Consider the following 19963-nt stretch of genomic DNA (forward strand, 5'->3'; position numbering starts at 1 on the left):
CTATTGCAATTAGAAAGACCTATGATCTTATATTGTTTTTATATATACTAACTGTATAATCATGGGCAAGTCACTGTTTCTCTTAGTTTCATCTTTTGTAAAACAGGAATAACAGTACCATAGAACTTAATTCTCATGGTTTTTATGAGGTTCACATCCCACAATGCATGTACAGTACATTGAAAAGATTAAAACATGTCAGTTATTGTTACTACTACTACTACTACTACCTCTATTATTACTACCACTAGTACTACTACTAATATTAATAATAATAATAATAATAATAACCCATGTAGTAGAGATTTGTTCACCTGGACCTCACCCCCCAAAAAAACAAACATCAAACGTAGAAACAAACAAAAAGATTAGTTAGGGGTAGCTGGGATGAGGAGTATGAATGCCTCAAAGGATAGTCCAACTCTGGTTCCATTAACAACATGAAAGGGGTGGCCCATTCCCAGAAGATATGTAGCAGGAAACTGAAAAGTTGAAACATGGAGAAAGGTACATGTGAGAAATAAATCTTCCCCTAAATGATCCCATGGGATTATGCTGTGTTCATTCCACACCAGTTATGAATATTATTAGAATCTTCATTGTCATCATCATCATTTGGTTGAAAGAAAAGTTGTAGTTCACTACATACAGAAACTACATGTTTCTGTAGAAAGTATTTCTGAACTATCACTTCTTCAGTTACAATAATATTGTTTTACTGTTGGTTACAATAATAAAAGCAGATCTCAATCTTATGCAGACACAGTGCTATAAGTTTGGCAAGGTAAAATTACGAGTCAAATTTCGTTTTCTTATAGAACTGATATGATAATTGCCTGTTATGTCTGTGATTGATGGCCTGATGCTGAAATTTAAGTAATTACAATTATATATTTATATATTCATTATATATATTTACATATAATAAATATATAATAATGTATAATTATAAGTAATTATAAATATCACTTTAATCAACTATTTAAATCACATATAAATGCTTTCATATTTTAAACTTTCTATTATGAAAAATCAAATAATCATTTAATCATTCAAAAACAGTTGTTTGGGGTTTTTTTGTAATTTGTTAAAACCAAATGCCATCTTTTTTTTGTTTGAGGAAAGAGTTTATGTATATAGGAAAAGAGAAAGGATTGTGGCATTGTGAGGGAACATTGGGTTTTGTCCCAAAGCTAGAAGATATCATAGGCAGAATGCTGTAAGAATGAATTTCTAGATATTATACAGCCACAGACCTACACCTAGAAAGTAACTAGAAGGTCATCTAGGGCATAGGTGTCAAAAACATAGTCCAAAGATCCTCTAGCAAACAGCCCCAACCAGATTAAAATATTTGGGAAATACTTAACAAAATAAATAAAATTAACATAAAACACAGATGATATTGTTTCGGAAGCTGTGCGTCACAGAGGATTTAGAATGCTGAATGTGTCCTTTCACAGTTACTAGCTGTGTGACCCTGGGCAATTTACTTAAAGCTGTTTGCCTCAGTTTCCTTTTCTGTAAAATGAGCTGGAGAAGGAAATGGAATACCATTCCAGTATCTTTGCAAGAAAATCCCAAGAAGAGTCATAATGACTCAGACACAACTAAAAACAACTAAACAAAAAACTTGCATTTTAAAACTAAGTCAAACTGCAACTACATGGATCCTTATATAGGAATTAGTGGCCTCTGTTTCTGCTTGAGTTCACTCATCTATGTCAGTCCCTTCATTTTACAGGTGAGAAAACTAAAGTCTATGCTCTTTGAGTGCCTGCACTCATATTGTTTTCTTGAAAATGTAATCAAAGAATGTTTGTGACTCTTAAAACATCATATGCAGAATAGAGAAAGATGAGTTGTGTGTTTGTTCTTGAAAACAGTCAAATCATGAAAATGTCCTTAGCCATTTCTGGTTGAATTTATTACCAAATATGTCATTCCTTCTTATAACAAGGCAGAGATAGACAGAAAAAGTCATCTGAAGGTCAATGACAGTAAAAAGCTAAGGATCACCAGGGGAAGACTGAGGACATTTGAAATTGTTTGGTTGATTACAGCGTAAGAAAACAGGATATTATTTTCAGAATGTAGTTCTGTTCTCATAATGATTTAACCTAGCATGGAAGAAAAGAGACCAAGGCATCTAATTTAACAGAAGATTTCTTTGGCAAAATGGAAGACAGATAAACGTTCTCTTTATGACAGAAATAGTCTATAGATGTTTTGTGAAAAACATTAAAGCAAAATGATAGCCTAAATACTGTTTTCCTAGTTCAAAGAGAGGTAAGGAAATACTGATATTCCTTTGAAGACTTACACAATATCTTGTGCTCTGCACAAATAAATAATAATAAATAATTCAGCAAAGATATTTTGAAGATAAAAATTAAGATTCATGCTGTTTTGTTCAGTGGCCTTTTCACTTCACCTTTAATTCTTTTTAATTGCATTTCAAATTAAAATTAAAAAAACCTGCATAGCAAAACAAAAACGTTTGTTTTTTGCTTAAGCTAATTTCTTTGTAATTAATTTAATGACTATTTTTAGCAGATGGAAACCTCTATTAGGTTCAAGTTATATGATAATGTCAGTCACTGGAATCAGCCACACATCCTAATGACAGATCCTTTGCATTTTCATATGTTTCTCCATTGGTAGTGAAACTGTGAACTCATCCAACCATTCTACAAAGCAAATTGGAACTATCCACCAATAAGCTTGTAAGCTATGTTTCCCCTTGATCCAGTGATTACCACTGCTAGACCTATATCCCAAGAGATCAAAGAAAGGAAAAGGAACCAAGTATACAAAAATATTCATAGCCACTCTTTTCTTTAAAAAGACATTCTCTTTTTTTCTTTTTTTTGTCAACATTCACATTTATCAGGTTTTCAGTTCCATTTTTTTTTCCATCCCTACCTCCCCTTTCCAAGATGGCAAGCAGTCTGACATAGGCTATACATGTACATTTTTCAGACTCCATAGTTCTTTCTCTTGATGTGGCTAGCATTTTTCATCATGCATTTTTGGAACTATCTTAGATCATTGTAATCCTGAGAAGAGCTTAATCTACTAAAACACAGTGTTGCTGTTCCTGTGCATACAATGTTCTCCTGGCTCTGTTCACTTTACTCAGCATCAGTTCGTGTAAATCTTTCCAGGTTTTTCTGAAATCTATCTGCTCATCATGTCTTATAGAACAATAGTATTCCATTGAATTCATATACCATAATTTGTGCAGCCATTCCCCAATTGATGGGCATCTTTTCAATTTCCAATTCCACCACACCTCAAATTCCATGTCCACCACAAAAAGAGCTGCTATGAATATTTTTATATGGATGTGTCCTTTTTCTATTTTTATGATATCTTTGGGACAAAGAACTAGTAGTGGTATTACTGGATCAAAAGGTATGCACAGTTTTATAACCCTCTGAGCACAATTCCAAATTGCTCTCCAGGATGATTGGATCAATTCATATCTACATAAACAATACATTAGTGTTCCAATTTTCCCATATCTCCAACATTTTCCTGTTTTTTCACGTTAGCCAATCAGATAGGTGTGATATGGTACCTCAATGTAGTTTTGATTTTTGTTTCTCTAATCAACAGTGATTTAGAGCATTTTTTTCATATGACTATAAATAGCTTTGACTTCTTCATCTGAGAACTACCTAATTATATCCTTTGCCCATTTATCATTTGGAGAATGACTTGTTTTCTTATAAATTTGACTCAGTTCTCTATATGTTTTAGAAACAAGGTCTTTAGTAAAAACACTGGCAGTTAAAAATTGTTTCCTAGCTTTCTGCTTTCCTTCTAATCTTGGTTGCATTGGCTTTGTTCATGCAAAAAAAATGTTTGTTTTTTTTAATTAATGTAATCAAAATTTTCCATTTTGCATTTCATAGTGTTCTCTATCTCATTTGGTCATAAATTCTTCTCTTCTCCATTACCTTGACAGATAAACCATTTCTTACTCTCCTAACTTGTTTATAGTATCACTCTTTATTTCTAAATTATGTACCCATTTTAACCTTATCTTAGTATATAAGGTGTGAGATGTTGGTCTATGCCTAGTTTCTGCCACACTATTTTCCAGTTTTCCTAGCAGATTTTTTTTTTTTTGCCAAATACTGAGTTCTTACCCCAGAAGCTAGTCTTTGGTTTTATCACACAAGAGATTCCTGTAATCACTGACTGCTGTGTCTTATGTACCTAACCTATTCCACTGATCTACTACTCTTTCTTTAGCCAGCATCAAATAGTTTTGATGATTGTTGCTTTATAATATAGTTTTAGATCTGGTACATGTAGCCACTCTTTTCATAGTGATAAAGAACTGGAAACCGATGGTGCCTCTCTGTTAGGGAATAGCTGAACAAGTTACAGTATACAATTGTAATGAAATACTGTTGTGGTATAAGAAATAGTGAAGGGGTTGCTTTCAAAGAAAATGGGGAGACTTACATGAATTGACACAGAATTAACTGAGTTGAACCAGGAGAAAAATTTGTATGTTAATAAACATACTCTTAAAAAACTACCTATGCCCTTTGACCCAGAAATACCATTATGAGGTCTATTTCCAAAGATGATTAAAGAAAAAGGAAAAGATCCTGTATGTCTTAAAACATTTATATCAGCTCCCTTGTAGCGGCAAAGAACTGGAAATTTAAGGGATGGCTATCAATTGGGAATTGGCTGAACAAGTTATAGTATATGAATGTGATGGAACACTACTGTGCTATAAGAAATGATGAGCTCAATGACCTCAGAAAAACATGGAAAATTTGCATAGAATAATGAAGAGTGAAATGAGGAGAACCAAGAGAACATTATATAAAGTGACAGTAATATCATTTTACAAATGACTTGGAGTAAATAAATTATTTTAAAGGACCTATGAAGAAAGATCCTATCTGCAGCCAGAAAAAGAACTGATAAATAGAATTATGTATAGAACAATTTCATATATATACATACACACACATATATGTATGTGTATATATATATACATATATATATACATATATGTATATATATATACATATATATATATATACACTCACACACACATAGATACGCAGAAGTGTATACACACACCATTTCTGACTAATGGTAGCTATCTCTAAGGCAGAGTTGGTGGAGGGTAGAAAAAAAGAGAAAAAAAGAAAATGACGTAATAATTTTGTTGTATATTTGAAAGGAATACCAAGATGTGCTTAGTAGATTTGCAGTTTCATGTAAAATCATCTTTTTTATTATACTATGTTATGGAAATGCTTGATGCAATTTAAAAAAAGGAAAAATGGAAAAAATCTTTGAAAATGTATAATACAACTATTGACCACAATCCCAGAGGACTTTTGATGAAACAGGCCACCTACCTTCAGATAGAACAGTAATGGATTCTGTAAAGAGTGCTTACAGTTTTTTGGTTTTGTTTTTGGACATGGCTAATGCAGGAATTAGTTTTGCTTGACTATTTTTGCTTGTAACTGAAAAAAAAACACATAACTAGAGGCTTGAGGTTAGATAAAGGAAAGCACAAGCATTTAAATCTCTAGAAAGACACATTCGTTGACATATTTCAGGCTTATAAATTTGTATATGAAAAATTTATTTGAATCATTTAACTGCTTTTAATAAAATTATCTATGAAAAAGTTTTTGGATTTTTTTCCTTTGATTACTGAATCTAATTAATAGTTTGTACAAAGAGTTGTGCAGTTAATGATATCACTTTAATGAAAAAAATGCTTCAACAAAAATTTTAGTTACTTGTTCAGTTACCTTGAAAATATTTCTAAAACCTTAGATTCTAATTTATAAGATGATTGTTTTCCTTTACACTCTTTTCTTGATTTCATTTTATTTTAGTTGTAAATCAAAAGCAAAGCATTAAAAAAGCAAGTAGAAAACATATCAACAGACTGTCCTTTACCTCAAACTTATGCAAAATAATTTTAATTTCAAAAATAGTTGGAGTACAGTAGATTTCTAGTAAGGTAATAAGCTATTTTGGGTAACTGAGCATTCTAAATAGCTGGGTACTTATTAAAAATCCCATAATTTATAATTTAATTTAATCAACTTGAATGACATTTTTCTGAAATGTGTCTTTTTAAATAGTCTACTGAACATAATTTGATTTTTCTCAATGACAAATGGTCATTATCATGCATACCAGTTGCTGTGATCAAATATGTAAATAGAGCTGCAATTCCAATAATGGGAATGTTCCCTCCACTCATGCATATTGCAAGCTGTCAATGTCTGTCTATCATATATTACCCTTGTCCATGTCTTAAGTTCACCAGAGGGAGGCCATCTAACATACTGGAAGCCTTGTTCACATTTTCCTCACATAAAAGGGATACCATTATAGCACCTTAGCTGTCCCCTTCATTGCTTGTTCTCACCACGTGACCAGCCTATCTTCTTTTTTAATTTTACATTTTTCTTTAATCCATTTTGGAAAGTACCTTGTTTATTATGTGGTGCAGCCTGCTCACAATTGCCATTTACCATTGTGTTGTGCATTGTGTAGTAACTAATTTTTGCTTCTTTGTAGACTGTGATATTCCATGATTCACAGCCATGTAATTTTTCTGAGAGAACATTGATATTAAAAAGAAGGGCCTTTACTTCTGTAACAATTAACAGTCAATAAAAGTGAATTTGAATTTCTTGAAGGTAATATTCCGTATTCTCTTCATCTGGATTAATTGTTTACTAGACTCATCCATTTGTACTATTTGTCCAAAATACAGCACAAATACTTTGCCTTCAGGAAATGCCAAATTGCTTTATTGACCACAAATTTTGCACAGTAAAAAGAGGCAATCTGGCTGAGCTCCTACAAACTTTTTGTCTAGCTTCATGTTATAATTTGTGCAATAGATATTCTTATTTCACTTTTTTGTTTCTTTTGTTTTTTCCTCTGTGAGAACAATTAGGCCAAATTCTCAAATGGTGGCAGATTTCTTCCAGAAGCCTCCACAATGTTTCTGAAGCTTGATATAACCAATACAATGGCATTTGCAAAGGAAAGCATATGGAAGGACCTCACCATCCATAAGGAAGACCCTCTTCAACTTCAACATGAGTTCAGCAACAGATATCCACAATGAGAGTTACAAACACCTTTGGAGAGCATGTGTCTCCTTGTTTCGTGCCTTTTTTGAAACTAAAATTTAGTTAGTCATATAGCAGAGTTATCTTTGTTGTTATATCTTTCATAGACTTTCAAATAATTTTAATGTATTAATGACAGCATTTAAATTGACATATTGCTCTATTCAATCAAATGCCTTCTTTAAAAACAAAAAAAAATAGACATCAGTATTTCATATCTTTATACCTTTGAGTCACTTGAATGATGATAAAGATATAGAATCTGTAGAATATTGCTAATAAAATCCTCACTATTTCCTATTAAAAACATCATCAAAAATATGATAAATGCATGTGTAGACAATTTCATAAATATATAAATGGGAAAGTAAACATAGATTCGTAGCTACTAATATTCTCTCAGGCACTTATTTTTATATATTTATTAAGTCTTAGTTTCCACCACCCCATATCCTTTTTATATCTTTCTCTCCTTCAGATTCTTTGTGAATCAGTCTCTCAATGCTTCACAATTGTGTCACCTCTCACACTTATTCTTTCAATACACACACTGAATTTTCCAATTATTATTCCCTTTAGTGCCATTTTCACCTTTTTTACTAGGTATAGTATTGGCTTAATAGTTCTTGAGGGTGAAAAAATGTTTGTTAAAATATATTTTTCAAGTTTTTCTTTCCTTTTTACCTTCTGCTTGCTGTTCTTCCACATTCATTCTTGAATATCCTCAAACTAACTATTTAATCAAATCCCTTGCTCAACTTTCCTTTTTTCATGTGTTTTTTTTGTACATTCTACCTAAAATCTTTATTTTTATGAGGGCTTTATATTATAATCTTCTATCATCTTTTTCTGTAAGATTTCACAAATGAGTTTATATTTTGAATCACTATTGCCCTTGGCTTTCACAACTTTCCACCTGACAAGTAAGGCAAAAGTTGACTAAATATCGTGCTTTCTAGGCTCTTTTAATCTCCCTGAAAGGGCAATTCATTTACATAAGAAAAACTTGGTTACAAAATTTTTGTAGTTGCTACCTTTGTTCTTTCTTCCTGAATGTCCCATATTTGTCAACAATAACTTATTTTTTGATCAATCAGAATTGTTTGAACACTATGTCTTTTGTTTTTACTATCACTTCTTCCTATGTAGTATTTTTTACTTTTTTTCTAACAAGTTCTTGATCAAATTATACATAAGCAGCTTATTCAGGAATAATTCCATTTACTTTGGGGTATTGCTTTGTGCTCTGCATGTGCAGCAATACTGATTCTTTACTCAAAGAAAGTATTCATGATATATATAGACTACAAGTTTTGTTCTCTCCTTCCTCGTATTTAATCCATATTTTTTTCAACAAATTTCTCATCATCTTTACAGTGCCTGACACATAGTAGGTGTCATCTAAATGCTTATTCCCTTCCTCTTTCACTTCCCCTTTCATACTTTTCTATCAAAGGCATTTGGATACTCAAAATGTGTACGGTGATTTAATTTGGAGAAGTTTGATGAATTCTTCATAGAATTTTTCTACTTCTTCATCCTCTGCAACAGATGTTTGTTCATCAGTTTCAGTTATATTCATGGTAATGATTTGACAAAGGCAATGATTTTTCAAACATGAGCACTGCAGTATGACATTACCAAAGGGCCCATGAAAGCAAACATTTTCTTGGCTTTGGCCATAATGAATAAAACTCCTCCAACTCCTTTGTCTTTGAAGGATAACCTATGAGCCAATCTTCCAGTCAACTGCAATTTTCTTCTATTTTCTCATTTTCTTTATAGCAAAAATATCCATATATATATATATATATATATATATATATTTATATATATATATATATATATATATATATATATATATATATAGGTTCATTGTTTCCTGTAGCATACATTTTCTTTGGTAAATAAAAGAATACCAAGAACTAAGTTAACATTTATGTATAGTTTATAAAGTGATTCTTTTTGCCCCTTTTCTGCCACTTTGCCACCATTGCCACTGAAAACCACTCAAATTTTTTCTTTGTTTTCCTGGATTGCCATTACCAAATAATTCACCACTAAATGGCCAACCACCTGGAGATGAGCCTCTTAATACTATGCTCTTTGTGTAATGCTATCTGATTTTTGTGTTGCCATATGCTTTTGTTAGGAGTTTCACTACACCTTTATTCCCAAATAAAAAAATAGTCATATGAATATTTTTAGGAAAATCAAGTAATTGGCTTCAAGTCAAGTAAATTATTAATTTCCGGCAATTGTGATAGGTTTTTTCTAGGTTGAATTGTTACATTATTTTTCACATTTATACACTTGGTTAAAGCTGGAAATGAATTTAGTAATGAATTTAGTTGTGTACAGAGGAATGAATTTCTTAGCTAATATTTTCTAAAATTTACTTGCTAACATTCTTGTCCTTTATAGCCTTTCCCACTAAGAGGTCTAACTTTTCTCTTCCCTTTTCACCTTTCTATATACCTTTATAATTATATTTTCTTTGTATTCTGATGCCTGTATCTTTACCAAAATTTATATTTTTATTACTCAACCTTTTTTTTCAGGTTGTGTTCAAAGTACTCATTAATTTTTGGCAAAGCCTTCACCATCATATATTGAATTTTATTAAATTTTATTGAATTTAAAAACCTTCAATCTAGTCTCTTCTTACATATGTGTGAGTATGTATATATATATATATATACATACACACACACATATACGTATGTATGTACATCTATAGATATATGTGTATGTGTGTATAAATATATATATGAAGCTTTCATTTATACATATATAATATATATATAGTTGTTTTTTATCTCAACTGTCATAATCAAATGGCCAAAGGTTGAAATTAAAACATTCCCCAAAATTAAGTAACTTGCATGCCTATATGAATAAAAATACAATCCCTTCTAGATAAGTTTTGTGCTCTTCAGCTGTTTGAGATTATATGGTATACAGTGATACGCAAACTGAATTGTGTATCTTGTTTTTTGGAGTTACAGATGGTACAGATTTATCGTTCTTCACATTCATCACTTCTTTAAGGTCCCCAGAAATTATTCATTGTATGTCTCCAAATTTTTACAATTTTTCAAAGATGAGTTATAAGGACCTATTTGAGGAAATTGGGAGTAGAAATTAAGCCTAACATTTATGGTGTGTTCATTCAAAAATATCCATTTCAATCTGTTTCATGTCCTTGGGTATCAAATGAGAATTTTTAAAAGAAATTAATAACATATATTCAGTCTCAAAGTTTTGCAAAGTATTATATATCCATTATCTCATTTAAGACTTATGAAAGTTCTATGAGGTAGATACTACAGACATCAATACACACTTTTTACTGGTGAGGAAAGTCAGTCTCATACACATTAAGTAGCTTGTTCCTGATCATATAGTTAATAACTACATGAGGCAGGATCCACATTCAGGTCTTTCTGATTTTAAGTCCAATACTCCATCCACACTACTTTGATGCCTCTCCTCAACAAAATAACTTTAGTTTTAATTTCCCTAGAGTATAATTAATATTTAAGTTCTGTATAATTTAGTAATATATAGCTAACCAATTTTGGTGAGTTTAAAATAAATAAATCAGGTTTTTAGATAAACCTTTCTTCAGTTATTCTGTCCCTTTTTATTAGACTGTTGCAATTCTAGAACAACTGCTTAAATACATCATTCCTGTAAGAAAATAGTGACATCTTTAGTTGCAATCCTGTTTTCAAAGCTAACACATTAATTATTTATGACAAATGAATGAGCACAAGTAAATGGCCCATATGTAAATTTCGCTTTTATTATCTCTCCCTATCACACCTTCCTTATCTGCTTTCTATCTTATGGAAGTAATCCTTATTTTCTTTTGACAGCTTTTAGATAAGTACTTGTATAAACTTCATACAGTGAGAAATATAGAATTGCTTATTCCAATTCTTTGAGTAATTGTGAAACACAAGTATGTAGGGGTCAGCTAGGTGGCACAGCGGATAGAACACTGTCCTCAGACTAGACACCTGACATTTGCTAGCTGGGTGACTTTGGGCAAGTCACTTAACCCCAATTGCTAAAAACAAAAGTCTGTAAGTCAGCAATACCAAATAATATTATATAAACAAAGTATGGGCTTAAGAGCAAATCTCTAACCATTGGTTTTACTCTTTTCACAACATATTTCCCCTATTTTCTTTCTTCCTCCCACCATATTAAATGTTTTGAGAATGATAGTCTTAGCGTATTTCAATAATTCACATTATCCATTGGGATCCACTACACATAAAATTTCTTTTTTCCTATAGAATACACAGTAAAAAAAAAAAAGGAAAGCCTCAATGGTACTTAGCATTTGAAGCCACAAAGTTTTCTGTTACCTCCTTCTCTTGTCTTTTTTCTTAATGTCTCCAGTGTTATATCTTGATATGTTAGAAAATGCTTATTCCTTTATTAAAAGGATTCCTTCATGTCTTTCTTTTTTTTTTAAATATTTTGTCTTTGATCCTTCTGTCTAGAAAACTTACTATGACATTCTTTGAGTATGCATTGGACTTTGGTGATAAAACCTCCATAAAATACGTTCATCATCATTGGAAGTTTTTTTTTTCCCTATTTCAAGGGATCTGCCACCCGGTTTGATATAAATGTTCATATCATCCTCTTATGTTTTATTTCTCTCTCTCTTTCAATCTAGGAACAGATAGTTCTTTGGGTATTATTGCAGTATTCCAAGTTAAATATGAAATTTCTCTTTCAACTCAACTTTCTTTTTGAAAGACAGTTCTAACTGTTCAGCTTCATTGTTTCTGGCAGACATTGCAGAAAGCTTTTTCATTTTTGTCAATTGTCCAAAATTTCCTTCTATGACACTGAAATGTTCTGACAGAATTGTACTGTTTAAATTAACTGTCCTTTTACTGTTGTACTATTTCATTCACTATCATGTCTTTAAATTGACCAGTCTGAAAATGCTGCTTGCAGGAGAATCTGAATTTGTTGATCGCGCAAAATGGAGCATTTTTTTTATAGTTTTGCTAAAGTTTTCTCTCTTGGAGATTTGCTTATTTAGAATTAGTGCCTCCCTCAACTCTCCTTATCAACTAAATATTATATAGATTTGTAGAATTAGAAAGGAATCTTAGAGATCACTTGTTCCTGAGAGCATAGGACCCTCACTTAGTCACTATGGAAAATCAGTGTTGTAAAATAGCTCAATAGTCCTGACAAATAAAGTGCCTTGCTCTAAGTAGAAGAGTAAAGATTCTAACCAGGTCTTCTGACTTCAAAGCTAATGTTATATCTGCATTATGACCCTATACTGGAGATCAGCTTTCATTCAGCAGTTATGGTTGATCACTTGCTTTAAAATGCCATAATCAGGCTTATGAATTAATTACTGAAATGCTTCAATATATCCAGGTGAAAATATTATCAGAGCATGATAGCAAAGAACCATCACTCTGGGTAGAAAGAATATGTGTACTTAAAATATTGAATAATGGGATTCTATAAAACTGATTTTGCACAATGAGGTGTGTGTGTGTGTGTGTGTGTGTGTGTGTGTGTGTGTGTGTGTGTGTGTTACAGAGTGGCCAAGGAAGCCCTATCTTTAGAGGAGGCACCAGGCTCTTCCTACTCTTCATGCCCTGAGGATGTGGCTTCAATTGAGCTGGTATTCATTACATATGGAGTAACTGTTAATATTAAGACAATTGCCTTACTCAGATTACTATTGGGTAGGAAAAGTAGAAAACTATATTTTGTGGTTGACCATCATTAAATAGACTTAGATATAGATTGGTGCAGTGGAGGAAATATAGGAAAAAGAGAGGACTTCTTTTTAAATTTCATCTTTACCATTTACTGCTTCTGTGACATTGGACAAGTCATCTAACCTTCTGGGTCTTCTGTTTGTCTATGAAATGAAACAGTTGAGCTAGATGGTCTGCAAAATCCCTTCCAGTTTTAGACTCTAAGATCCTGTGAGATTACATTCTAATTGAATTGAATTCAGAAACATTTATTAAACACCTATTATGTGCAAGATTCTGGTGATAAAAAGATAAAAATAAATTAGTCCTTGCCTTTTTTAGCAGGAGAGACGTTTACAAAATATGCACAAATAAATAAATTTGAGATAATTTGAAAAGGGAAAAAGCAATAATGGTTTTGAGGAGACCAGGGAGAAGGATCCATTTAAAATGTGGGACTTAAGCTAAGATTTGAAAGAAGCTAGAAATTTTAAGAAGTGGTGATGAAGAGAATGAGTGCATTCCAAGCATTGGGGCCATCTTGTTCAAAGACAAAGACATTGGACGTTGGATATTGAGATCAGGAAAGATCTAGTAGGTAAGTTGAAGGAAAAACTAGGATATTAGCTGTAAAAGCTAATTAGGAATCTGATTTTGATAAGCTTTAAGTATTGTACTGGAATAATTCCAGCACATTAGAGATACTATCTATTTTTGATTTTTTGATTGTCTAGACTCTGAGTGAACTTTGTCTAAAGTGTGTATAACTGAAAGAATATAAGGATTTCATACATGATCCAGTCAGTTTGTAACACTTTCTGTGTTATTGAATGAATGAATGAAAAGGCATTTATTAGCAATTAGCAGGTTTTTACTAAGTTACATATATATATATATATATATATATATATGTATGTATATATACACATACACACATATATACATATATATACATATATATGTATATATGTGTGTATGTGTATATATACATACATATATATGTATGTATATATACACATACACACATATATACATATATATACATATATATGTATATATATACACATACACACATATATACATGTGTATATATATACATATATATATATATATATACTTTTATTAAATGTTTAGTGAAATAAAAGTACTAAATGGGGAAAAAGACTAGATTTGGAGTCAGGGGACCTATTTTCAAATCCATGTGATGCTGATTACTAACAGTTTGACCTTAGAAAAACAGGCAATGAAAAGTACTTAGTAGGCACCTGCTATGTATGAATCTATGCCCTAGGAACATATATATATATATATATATATATATATATATATATATATATATATATATATATATATATATATATATATATATATATATATATACATATATATATACATATATATATACTATGTATATATATATATTACATATATATTATATATATGCAAGCAGGCAAGGCAATCCCTTTACTATTTTTAACCTTTACTAAATTAACAAATTATTTAACTACATCTTGGAAATGTATTCAAATGGTATGCAACTTAGAGCAACATTTAATGAATTGTAATAACTAGGCAAAAGTAATAAAAACTCCAATATTTTAATTTTTTTATGCCTCTATATCTACTAGTTCTGGTTCTCCTTTTTCTAATAAAGACAAACCATTAACAAATGCTCTGATCCTTACTTGTCCAAAACTTCTCAGTGGTTTATTGTAAGTTGCTTTGTTTGCTTTTGGCTTTGCTAACTCTGTTGATATTTCAAAGATTAAAGGACTAAGAGACAGGATAAACCTTAGAAATCATTTAATCCACCCCTAATTCATTTTACAAAAACAGATGTTGAGGCCCAAGATGTAAAATTACTTACCTTCCCCCTCCCTCTATCCTCCACCCCCATATTGGGCACTTACCAGATGGTAAGCAAATGTTGGTTGCTTGATTTATTGCTTAAACCATGTCCTTTAACTCCAAACCCAGCATTCTTTACAATACAGAACAAGTTAAATATTTCTTTAAACACTCACCAAGCATATTATACTTAACAACATAATCTAGGTAAGCAGAATCAAGATGGCAGAGTGAAGGGAGGGACTCACCTGAGTTCTCCCCCAAAACCTCCAAATGCCTTTTGAGAATCAGAACCCAGAAAACGATGGAGTGAAACAAATTTCTAGCACAAGACAACTTGGAAGATCGACAAGAAAGGTCTTTTGCACCAGGGTGAGAGAGCAGTACAGTCCAGCCCTGGGAAAACCCACTGGCAGCAATGGCAGTTTCCAGACCACTCAGTGCACAGACACCAAAGACAACTTGGAAGGTCAGCAGCAAAAGTCTATTGCACTTAGGTAAGAGTGTAGACCATGCTCTATGAAACCAGGAGCAGGCCTCAGGAGTAACTGAATCAGCAGTAGCTGCTTCTGGAGCTCTCAGACTACACATGATATACCAAAGATTAATAATGCACCTACCTCATAGGGTTGTTGTGAGACTCAAAAAAGATAGTATGTGAAGGGTTTTGAAAACTTTAAAGCTGGCTGGACCCAATCTCTCCCTTTTCTTCCAGAAATCAATCCCTTTTCACTTTTTCTTTTTAATTTTCCTATGCCAAAAGTTCTTTACAACTTACCTAGTCAACTCTTGTGCTAAAGATGCTGTCTCCTAGCTTCTTCAGTTCTAAGACCAAAGTCTACTTTCCAGTTCAAAATTTACAATAATCCCACATCATTTCCAGAACCAAAGGGGTGAACTTGTCCCTTTCGAGTACCAATCCCCAGATGCCAGCCAGTTTTCAAATCCTTCTTACATTATTATGTGTACATATTTTCTCTTATCCTATCACTTACCTTAAGAAGCTCATTGAGGGCAAAGAATTTTTCTGTCTTTCTATCTATTTTCCCTCCAACTACCCTAATACTGAAAAAGGTCTCATGAGTTACAATTATCATCTTTCCATGCAGGAATGTAAACAGTTCAACCTTAATAGTCTCTTATGATTTCTTTTTCCTGTTTACCTCTTCATGTTCCACTTGAGTCTTGTATCTGAAAGTCAACTTTGCTATTCAGCTCTGGTCTTTCCATTAAGAATGCTTGAAAGTCCTTTATTTCACTGAATGACCACTTTTTCCCCTGAAGGATGACACTCAGTTTTGCTGGGTAGGTGATTCTTGATTGTAATCCTATCTCCTTTGTCCCCTGAAATATCATATTACAAGCCCTGCAATCCCTTAATGTAGAAGCTGCTAAATCTTGTGTTATCCTGATTGTGTTTCCGCAATACTTGAATTGTTTCTTTCTGGCTGGTTGCAATATTTTCTGCTTGACCTGGGAAGTCTGGAATTTGGCTACAATATTCCTAGGAGTTTTCCTTTGGAGATCTCTTTCAGGAGGAGATTGGGGGGATTCTTTCCATTTCTATTTTACCTTCTGGTTCTAAAATATCAGGGCAGTTTTCCTTGATAATTTCTTGAAAGATGATATTCTAGGCTCTTTTTTTGATCATGGCTTTCAGATAGCCTAATTATTTTTAAATTCTCTCTCCTGGATCTATTTTCCATGTCAGTTGTTTTTCCAGTGAGATATTTCACATCATTTTCTAATTTTTCATTCTTTTTGATTTGTTTCACAGTTTCTTGATTTCTCATAAAGTCACTAGATTCCAATTGCTCTACTCTAGTTTTTAAGGAAGTATTTTCTTCAGTAAGCTTTTGGACTTCATTTTCCATTTGGGCAAATTTGCTTTTTTAGGGTATTCTTCTTCTCATTAGCTTTTTGGACCTCTTTGGCCATTTGGGTTAGGCTATTTTTTAAGGTGTTATTTTCTTCAGCATTTTTGGGGGGCCTCCTTTAGCAAGCTGTTGACTTGCTTTTCATGATTTTCTTGCATCACTCTCATTTGTCTTCCCAGTTTTTCCTCTACTACCCTTACTTGTTTCTCAAAATCCTTCTTGAGCTCTTCCAAGGCCTGGGACTGATTCATATTTTTCCTGGAGGCTTTGGATGTAGAAGTTTTGACTTTGTTGTCTTCTGGTTGTATGTTTTGATCTTCTTTGTTATCAAAGAAAGATTCTATGGTCTGGCACTTCTTGAGAGGTTTGCTCATGATCCCAGCCAATTACTTGTGTTATAAACTCTTTATTAAGGTTAAGGTCTGCTTACAATGTGCATAATATAGTGTCCCAAGCTTCATGGATTTGTACAGCTGTTTTCAGAGATATTTCTAGGGACCTATAAATTTTCAGTTCTTCCAAGATGGTATGTAGGATAAGGGGCGAGGTGTTTACTCCTTTCCTGGCCTGTTCTCTGGTCTATGACTCACCACAAACCCTCTTTTCTGTCTTGTAACTGTGAGGAGGACTTCATCTTCACTGCCACTACAAGCTGCACCATGCCAGCACTCCTCCTCATGGTAGGACCGCCATTCACTGTGACCCTGATCCAAGCACGGGTAAAACAAGAGATTCCTGCCTCAGCACTGGAAAACAGATCCCTGCAATCCCCCTCTGATCAGCCACTTGATTCCACCTCAGTCTGTGGGACAGAAGCTCAGGAAGCAGCCACCACTGCAGACAACGCTGGGGATCTGGGGGGCTGAAACCTAGCTTCTCTCTCACCGCAAAAACAGACTTTTCCCACTGACCTTCTAAGTTGTCTTTGGCCTTCATGGGTTGGGAAGTCTGGAAGCCTCCACAGCTGCCAGTGATTCAGTCCTCTGAAGTCTACTCCAGGTTTGCTGTGGCCTGCATGCCCATGCCAAACTGTGCTCCACTCCCAGCCCAGCGCTATATACCTTTCCCCATCAACCATCCAGGTTACCTTTGACTGGAAATTTGTTTCACTCTATCTTTTTGTGGGTTCTGCTGCTTTAGAATTTATTTAGAGCCATTTTTATAGGTATTTGGAGAGGTTCGGAGGAGAGCAAATCACTGCTCTCACTCCACCATCTTGACTTCACCCTGCCTCTATCTTTGTGTTCTTGCCATTTAACACAGTGCCTGGCACAAAGTAGGCGCTCAATAAATGTACTGGGCTAATGCTATCTATGTTTTCCTCCATATTCTTCATGTTATTTTGTTTTTACAATGTATATATTTTGCGTTTGTTTATTTGAGTAGATGCCATTTTCCTCAGTAGTACACAAATTCCTTGAGGATAGGAACTGTTTCTTTCCTCTCTTTTTTATTATTTTTTATAATTAATTAATTTATTTTTAGTTTTCAACATTCACTTCCGCAAAATTTTGAATTCCGAATTTTCCCCCCATCTCATCCCTCCCCAAATCCCAAGACGGCATGCACTCTGGATTGCCCTTCCCCTAATGTGTCCTCCTTTCTATCTCCCCCAATTTTCTAATCTCCTTCCCCTTCAAATTTCCTGTAGGGCAGGATGGATTTCTACACCCCACTGCCTGTACATCTTATCTTCCAGTTGCATATGAAAACAAAATTTTTTAAAACAAAATTTTTTAGAACTTTGGGTTCCAAATTTTCTCCCTTCCTCCTCCCCCACCCACGCTCATTGAGATGGCAAGCAATTCAATACAGGTTATACATGTGTAGTCATGCAAAACATTTCCATAGTAGTCATGTTGTGAAAAATTAAGTATATTTCTCTTCATCCTATCCCACCCTCCCATTTATTCTATTCTCTCTTTTGACCCTGTCCCTGCTCAGAAGGGTTTGCATCTGATTACCCCCTCCCCTAATCTGTCCTCCCCTCTATCATCCACCTGCTTTCTTGTCCCCTCCCCCCCACCTATTTTCCTATAGGAAGATAGATTTCCACGCACAATTGAGTGTGTATATTATTCCCTCCTTAAGCCAAATCCTACCTATGAGAATAAGATTCACTCATTCCCTCTCACATTCCACAATTTCCCCTCCACAGTGAAAGCATTTTCTTGTCTTTTTATGTGAGATATTTTACCCCATTCTACCTCTCCCTTTCTCATTGTCCCAGTATAATCCTCTCAAGCCTTAATTTTATTCTCCAGATATTACCTCTTCATCTTCAACTCACCTTGTGCCCTCTATTTATCAATCTATTTATGTAGACGTAAATACAATTTTTCCCTCCAACTACCCTAAATACTGACAAAGGTCTCATGAGTTACAATTCTCATCTTTCCTTGTAAGAATGTAAACATTTCAACTTTAGTAAGTCCCTTATGATTTCTCTTTCCTGTTTCTCTTTCCATGCTTCTCTTCCATCTGGTATTTGAAAGTCAAAATTTCAATTCAGCTCTGGTCTCTTCATCAACAATGCTTGAAAGTCATCTATTTCCCTGGATATCCATTTTACCCCTTAAGTATTATATTCAGTTTTGCTGGGTGGGTGGTGCTTGATTGTAATCCTATCTCCTTTGACCTACAGAATATTATATTCCAAGCCCTGTGGTCCCTTAGGGTAGAAGTTGCTTAATCCTGTGTTATGCTGATTGTATTTCCACAATACTTGAATTGTTTCTTTCTGGCTGCTTGTGATATTTTCTCCTTGACCTGGGAAGTCTGGAATTTGGCTACAATATTCCTAGGAGTTTTCCTTTGGAGATCTCTTTCAGGAGGAGATTGGGGGATTCTTTCCATTTCTATTTGCCCTCTGGTTCTAAAATATCAGGGCAGTTTTCCTTGATAATTTCTTGAAAGATGATATTCTAGGCTCTTTTTTTGATCATGGCTTTCAGATAGCCTAATTATTTTTAAATTCTCTCTCCTGGATCTATTTTCCATGTCAGTTGTTTTTCCAGTGAGATATTTCACATCATTTTCTAATTTTTCATTCTTTTTGATTTGTTTTACAGTTTCTTGATTTCTCATAAAGTCACTAGATTCCAATTGCTCTACTCTAGTTTTTAAGGAAGTATTTTCTTCAGTGAGCTTTTGGAATTCCTTTTCCATTTCAACAATTTTGCTTCTTAGGGCATTCCTCTCCTCATTGGCTCTTTGGAACTCTTTTGCGACTTGGGTTAGGCTATTTATTAATGTGTTATTTTCTCCAGTATTTTGGGGGGCCTCCTTTAGCAAGGTGTTGACTAGTGTTTCATGATTTTCGTGCATCACTCTCATT

General features: G+C 33.5%; 1 protein-coding gene and 1 pseudogene across 1 annotated transcript in view; both read left to right on the forward strand.

Annotated features, from left to right (window-relative positions):
* EPHA6 (EPH receptor A6) overlaps positions 1-19963 on the forward strand; it is a 1178244-nt gene that overhangs the window by 351305 nt on the left and 806976 nt on the right. The window lies entirely within an intron of this gene.
* The window catches only part of LOC110202010 (cytoplasmic dynein 1 light intermediate chain 2-like), a 49170-nt pseudogene continuing 44229 nt past the window's right edge, over positions 15023-19963 (forward strand).

The sequence above is a fragment of the Phascolarctos cinereus genome, unplaced genomic scaffold, assembly GCF_003287225.1.
Source record: "Phascolarctos cinereus isolate Bilbo 61053 unplaced genomic scaffold, phaCin_HiC Scaffold_725;HRSCAF=1366, whole genome shotgun sequence".
Lineage (NCBI taxonomy): Eukaryota > Metazoa > Chordata > Mammalia > Diprotodontia > Phascolarctidae > Phascolarctos > Phascolarctos cinereus.